General features: G+C 41.7%; 1 pseudogene; it reads right to left on the bottom strand.

Annotated features, from left to right (window-relative positions):
• Positions 1–348: 348 nt before the first annotated feature.
• LOC143321868 (uncharacterized) lies at positions 349–5939 on the bottom strand (annotated as a pseudogene).
• Positions 5940–6865: the final 926 nt, after the last annotated feature.

The following is a 6865-nucleotide window of genomic DNA, read 5'->3' as shown; positions in this document are numbered from 1 at the left end:
AAAATAAGAGACTTGGTGCGTACTGTTTATTGCATTTAGCCCTTCATTCTCAATATCCAAAGGGTCAAACCCAAGATTATGAAGGCTGGTGTTGTTCTACATTTTTCTTCATGGGAACAAAAAATAACCAAAACCAACAATATATGTATTAGAGTCATTAGTAGTAGTTCTTGGACAGTAATGGAGCTCTCTGTCACAAAGAACAAGACTTATGAATTACATCAGTGTTGTTTTGGGTTTTGGTCTTTTCATGGGATTGGTTGACAGTAAGAAAATATCATCTCCAGCCTTATCCATTCAGGACAGAACTTGAAGCTCCTCTATAAATTTTATTTACATGTTTGTTTCTCACCTCTCTGCTTGTAAGGTAACATTGGAGGGCTCAATATTGGGGTTCTCCCACTCCATCTGAGGGCAGTGCATGAAGTAACACAGCGTGCAGATTGCCCCGGGTTCCCAGTGAATTATACTGCTCTTGGACTCGTGGATTGGCGTCCCATTGTTGTGATTCTTCATGTACAGTGGCTGTAGGTGGAGCATGGCCCGAGACACCAGGTCACCTACACACAAACAATGCCTAAGACCTAAGTATCAGATCAATCATCAACAGATTGAGAAGAAGTTGGGGCTTTTTAACAGGTCAGAAAAATATAGTTAACCTATGGCAGCATAACATCACCATGAAGAAGCAAAAGAAGAATTTCCCCTCGTGGGACAAATAAAGGAATATTGAATATTGAATAAGCAAAACATTCTAGCTGCAGGTATCCCTGAGAAACAACTTTGAAATGAACAAACATAATGTGTGACTAACATGTTTTAACAACTTTTTTAGACAAAACTCCCAGGTCAAGATAGTGACAGAGAGAAAGTGTTGCAGAGAAGGATAGCATGACAGAGATAGAAAAACAAATTCAATGAAACACCACTCGCCAATGGCTTTTTTTTAGGAGGCTGTTAAATCTTGGTCATGGATGGAGTCTTGGAGAATTTCGGTTTGCAACAGTGATAACAGTGTTGAAATACATTTTGGGTAAGTGAGGTGCAGGGCATAATAATACGCCATGAGGTAGTGCAGTCCCTCATCAAACCTCTCTCTGTTGAAGGTGGTCACTGTTGTGCTTCCCACGGCGATCATGCAGTTCTCCTCAGACACAAGCACAATCGGACAAGACAGAATTCGTCGGTGCAGGAAAGCATCAGGGTCTTTCGAAGTCTAGATGACAAAAGTCAAGGTAAATTAGAAAAACACCGGTAACACACTGTTACTGGAACAGACACTGAATAATATTAATCATAATTTATCAACCAGGTCAACTACAATTAAAAGTTGCCAAGTTGATAATGTGCCAAATGTGGATGTTGCTGCAAAGAAGCTACAGATTTTAAAATGTTGATGTTTTGCAAACATCTTCAACCCAGCAGAACAGAAGATACAATGACATAATGTCAAAGTAGACAACCAGGATTAGTGACACCAAGTCAGTATCAGAGCAAATGTCAAAATCTAATCAGTTAACCCTTGTACCAAATTTAAAGAAATCCCCTTATGGAGATCCTGAGATATCATGTTCACAAGAAGGGGACAAAGTTCAGGTCACGCTGACCTTAACATCTGACACCCAAAATTTAATCAGTTCATCCTTAAGTTCAACTGAACACTTGAGACAACTTTGAAGAAATTTTCTGAATGCTTGATATCATGTTCACAAGAAAGGGACAGACTTGAAATCATAGTGACCTTGACCTTTGGCCCCCAAATTTAATCAGTAGATCATCAAGCCCGAGCAAACTTTGGTGCCAAATTTCAAGAAATTCCATCATGACATTCTTGAGGTATTGCATTCACAAGAATGAGACAACAAGCTAGGTTGCAGGTGATAGGAGTTGACAATTGATCAGTAAATGTTTTCTGTTGTTATTTCTGGCTCACATTCGGAGCTAGGCTGTTAGCAGACTTTGTTATTGTTGTTGTTATTGTGTCACGGAGCACTCACTCTCAATCTCTGAGTTTCGATAGTAGGGCCAGCTGACACGGGTCACGCCCTCTATCTGTCACTAGCCGGGGAAATCCTGAAGGGGTGGGATCAGCCGTGGCAACAGGCTGGAGGGGGCACAGCTGTGGCACTTCCTGTATTTAACACACATGCTGCGCTGAAGCGTCAGTGGAAGCATCAGCCTCGTGTGAAGACCCTTTTGTGTAAGACCTGCGAATCTACTTGCGCGAGTCCACTGACACAGGTAACCACCACTACTCTTACACCACTCCTGCTGCCTTTGTATGCAGACACACCATGTGCTACAAATATATTCCAGTCCTCCAGGGCATGCAAAAAAAATGCATTGGCCATAAAAGGCGACGCAATCCTGAGAACCATTACTCACTCAGAAAAACCTCAGCTACTCCCTCTGCTTTTTCCTTTGCTCTATGGAATTGCCAGTCTGCTGTAAACAAATCAGAATGTATCCAAACACTTGTAAAGCTACTTCAAATTCAGGTCCTAGCCCTGACCAAAACCTGAATCTATCCAAAAAACACAGCCAAACCAGCTGCGCTTTCAGCTGACTCTACCTTCTCCCACACATCTCGTCCTGATGGACGTGGAGGTGGCACAGGCACAATCATTTCCAAAAACTGGAAATTCATCAAGCTTACTCTTCTAAGCAACTGCCTCTCATTCAAATATCATGCAATCATGGTTACTGCTACTCTCATGCTATATGCTACAATGATAACAACCTGCATGATCCCAGCCAATCCATTTCAAACGTAGACACTCTACGGAGACTGCGCTTTTATCTGTTGTGGAAACACTACGATCAGCTAGGGCTACTGGTCAATCCTCTTTTCTACTATTGCTCAACCTATCAGCTGCCTTTGACACGGTTAACCACAAAATTCTCCTCTCCACACTCGCTCAGCTCGGCCTCTCAGGATCTGCTCTCTGCTGGTTTGAGTCCTACCTCTCAGGGAGATCCTTTGCAGTTCCTTGGAGGGGATAAGTGTCTAAATCCCACTGCTTGTCCACAGGGGTACGTCAAGGGTCAGTGCTTGGAACCCTTCTCTTCTCAATATACACCACCGCACTTGGTACAGTCATCTGAATCAGAATCAGTATCAGAATCAGAATCAGAATCAGAATCAGAATCAGAAAAAGCTTTATTGCCAATTACGAAATTACACACACGAAGAATTTGTTGTGGTGAAGTTGGTGTACGACACATCTACTAAAAATAAGAGTACAAAATATAACAATATAAATATATATACACAAGTCTGTTTTTTGTTTGTTTGTTTTTTTCCGGAAACACAGTCTGTTTTTTCAGCTTTCTGCTCACATTGCTTCTCATACCATTCATATGCTGCAATACCCAGCTCCTCCTTTCATTCCCGCCAGACGACACCACTGTCTTGGCTCGGATATCTGCATGCCTCGCTGATATCTCGGCATGGATGAAGGAGCGACACCAGCCTAACCTGTCAAAGACTGAGCTCCTTGTCATCCCAGCCGGTCCCTCTATACAACAACAGATCACTATCCAGCTTGACTCAGCTCTGCTCACTCCCGCAAAATCTGGTTTATGCTCCCTACCGGTCACTATGTTCTGCCCAGGAACAGCGCCTGGTGCTGCCACCTCCAAAAGGCCCCAAGTCTCTAGCTAGACTCTTTTATTCTGTGGTTCCCCAGTAGAGGAACAAGTTACCAAACTCCAATCGTCCTGCAGAGTCCCTCTCGATCTTTAGAAAAAGACTAAAGACCGAGCTCTTTACTGAATACCTTGTTTCATAAAAAAACAAACCAAAAAAACTCTCAGTCAATTCTATGCACTTTTTGCATTACTTTGTAGCACTGTCTCGTAGCACCTATATCTAGAGCCTTGCTTGTGATGTATGAAAATCTCATATGTATGTCGCTTTGGATAAAAGCGTCTGCCAAAAGGCAAACTGTAATTGTAATTGTAAACTGAGACATATGACAAACTCCTAAACATAAAGCCTCCGGATGGCTGATGCTAGTATGGAGGCATATAAATAACCTAGCACTTACCCCTGATATTTGAGGCTAAAGATTTTGTACACATTCTTTGCTAAGGAGCAAGTTGAAATGACTATGGCTACTCCTACAACAATTCTAACAGACAAAACTCAACCTTTTGGCAATGTGAAAATGATTGCTTATTACACAAAATAACCAAACAGAATATTTATGCAAGCATGCATAACTGCAACATACAAGGAAAAATGCACTAAGTTGTACCTTTAGGACATGGAAAAGAGCCTCACTGTCTGTTCCCAGCTTTCTGCCACTTCTCTTTTGCTGGATGGAAAGAGAAGTGGCAGGGCTCTGAAAACAGCTGGAGCATGCTCTACTGGTTTGAGATAAAAAGCATAGAACAAGGAAATAGCATAAGCAACCACTCATCATATGATCGTAACAAAACTTGAATAATAAACTTAATAAATCAATGAATTGTGGTGTCACCTCTATTCATGGTTTTTGGAGGCTTCATAGCTTTCTTCATCACACCATAAAACTGGACCTTTGCATCGAAGCTGTCCCATCTGTCCTTTATCTCAAAGAGGATTGCTTGGTTTAATAATTCTCTGCAGCTCATCCAGGATCTGAAAAATAAAGTCAAATATTGACAGGAAATTTATGAAAACAGAGTAATATCCATTGCTGGTTCTGGTCAAATACTTGTCTCTTAAATAAAAGCTCTAGAGTGTGGCCTCTACATGAAAAGTGTCCTCTATTATGATTTTGTGAAATATGAATAAATAAATACATTTTGCCCTAAAATTTGTACTGAGAAAAAGTGACAAATAATTACAAGGAGCATTTACTTACGTGATGAACCTCTCTGAAACATGGATAAGCCCCTAGAGTCTTCGTCACTCTGTCTTGCTCCTTTAAAACATCGGAGGTAATGAAGTGCCTTCTAGCCTCAAACTCAAGGTTCAGCAAATGAGTTACTGCAGCTTTGTTTGGCTTCTTCGACTTGTACATTTCTTGGAGAGTTTTGTAGTGTCTTCCCTGAGTCTTCAGGCTGTCCAGGTGTCCAACTGAACCAGCTGGAGAAATAAAGAGAGGGGGGTGTCAGAAATATTATTTTCTAAATGAACAAATTAACAGACCAACATCCATTCATACTTACACTTTATTGCAACATTGCACAATGGAAAACTAACATTTCTTGTTTTATTTATCAAACACCCATAAATGCATACAGAGTTTATTAAATGCAATACATACATGCTTCATCATTGCTATTCTAGCGCTGCACCAGGCTGCTGGCTGTGGGTGACTGCCGCTGCACCGGGCTGCTGGCTGGAGGTGACCAACACTGCACTGGTCTGCTGGCTGGAGGTGACAGCTCCAGAATAATGGTTGATGCACTGGAATCACCATCATAGTCACTTGTTGTAACATCTGCATTGATTTCCCTATCCTGTCGTGGTTTCTTCGGAGGAACCTTGGCCTTCTTTGGACTTTGGACATTTGAGAGTCTCATTCATTCATTCATTCATCTTCTATACTGCCTATCCCTTTCGGGGTTGCGGGGGGCCTGGAGCCTATCCCAGCTGTCAACGAGCGAGAGGCCGCCAGTTGATCGCAGGGCCATTTGAGAGTCTCTTCCTGAGCTTTTTTGGAACATTCTCCCAACTCACAGTTTGATGACCTGTCATTTATCATTGGGTAGTATTCCACTAATCACTTCGCTATGGCATGGACTTCATGTTTGCTGGGATATCTGGGGTCATCTGTGGCTCTTGTAATCAAAATCATATTGGTCATAGTGTTTCTTATGAGTCAGCAGAAGAGCTCCTTTGACAAGGCCACCACATGCTTGGTTCCCAGCCGTTCCTGCTCAAAGTAGCAGCATCATGCCTACTCAAGCTCACTGTCTGTGAAAACTATGTATTCTGGGTTGGACATCGGTCGTTTCTCAATACCAAGTATGTCAAGTTCGGACTTACGAACTTGGCAGTTCGGACTGAAGTTCGACCTGGGAGTACAGTCTCTCCAGGACAGGAGGACGCAGGACGGTCATTCTGCAATAGGGATGGTAGTGTACTTGATGACGTCACCATCTCAGCTCGTCTGCCAGTTATCTCCGAAAACTTTGGAGCAAATTTCAAACCACGCGCTATCGTGATTTGTGAATTGACCACAGATTTTAAGTTTTAACATCCACTTTCTCACATAAAATAATCTTAAGACCACATTCCGTACTACTAAAACAGTAGTATTTCGAAACTTTTAACTTTGCAGTTGTGAGTCCTCTCCTCCACCATCGTTGCTACGAAATGCATTCTGGGACACGTGGCTGCCCCAAGTCCACACAAGTCACCACCCGATGCATCCTCGATAAAATGGGAGGGGCAAGAACACATCCGTATTTGACTGTACTTGGTGAGATGCAGACTTTTGAATTGGAACAGTACTTGGACTGAGACTGATGACGTTTCTCAAGTACACAAGAACACAAGTACAGAGAAGAACGCATATTGAGAAAGGCCCGTAGTCATAATCTTTGAAGTGTAGGGCTCCTCCATTGAAAGGCCAGCACTTCCAGTAGTTGATGGTTGTTGTATTTCAGCAGCACTCTCTCCCTGAAATATATTTGCACTTTAGACATTTCAAAGCTTAACTTTCTGTCATAGATTGTGCATTTGCATGTTGTTTAAATGAACATGCATTTACCTTTAGAGAATTTGAAAATTTTTGCATAAGTACTTAACTTGACACTGTTAAATAGACTTAAAATCATTTACAACAGAAATAAGCACACTACTGTGCAGTAACAATGAAATGTAAAATAATTTTAAAAAAATCCTTTCAATTCGTGTTCTAAGTTCTTA

This window comes from Chaetodon auriga, chromosome 6 (assembly GCF_051107435.1).
Source record: "Chaetodon auriga isolate fChaAug3 chromosome 6, fChaAug3.hap1, whole genome shotgun sequence".
NCBI lineage: Eukaryota > Metazoa > Chordata > Actinopteri > Chaetodontiformes > Chaetodontidae > Chaetodon > Chaetodon auriga.
This window is presented reverse-complemented; position numbering and strand designations above follow the sequence as displayed.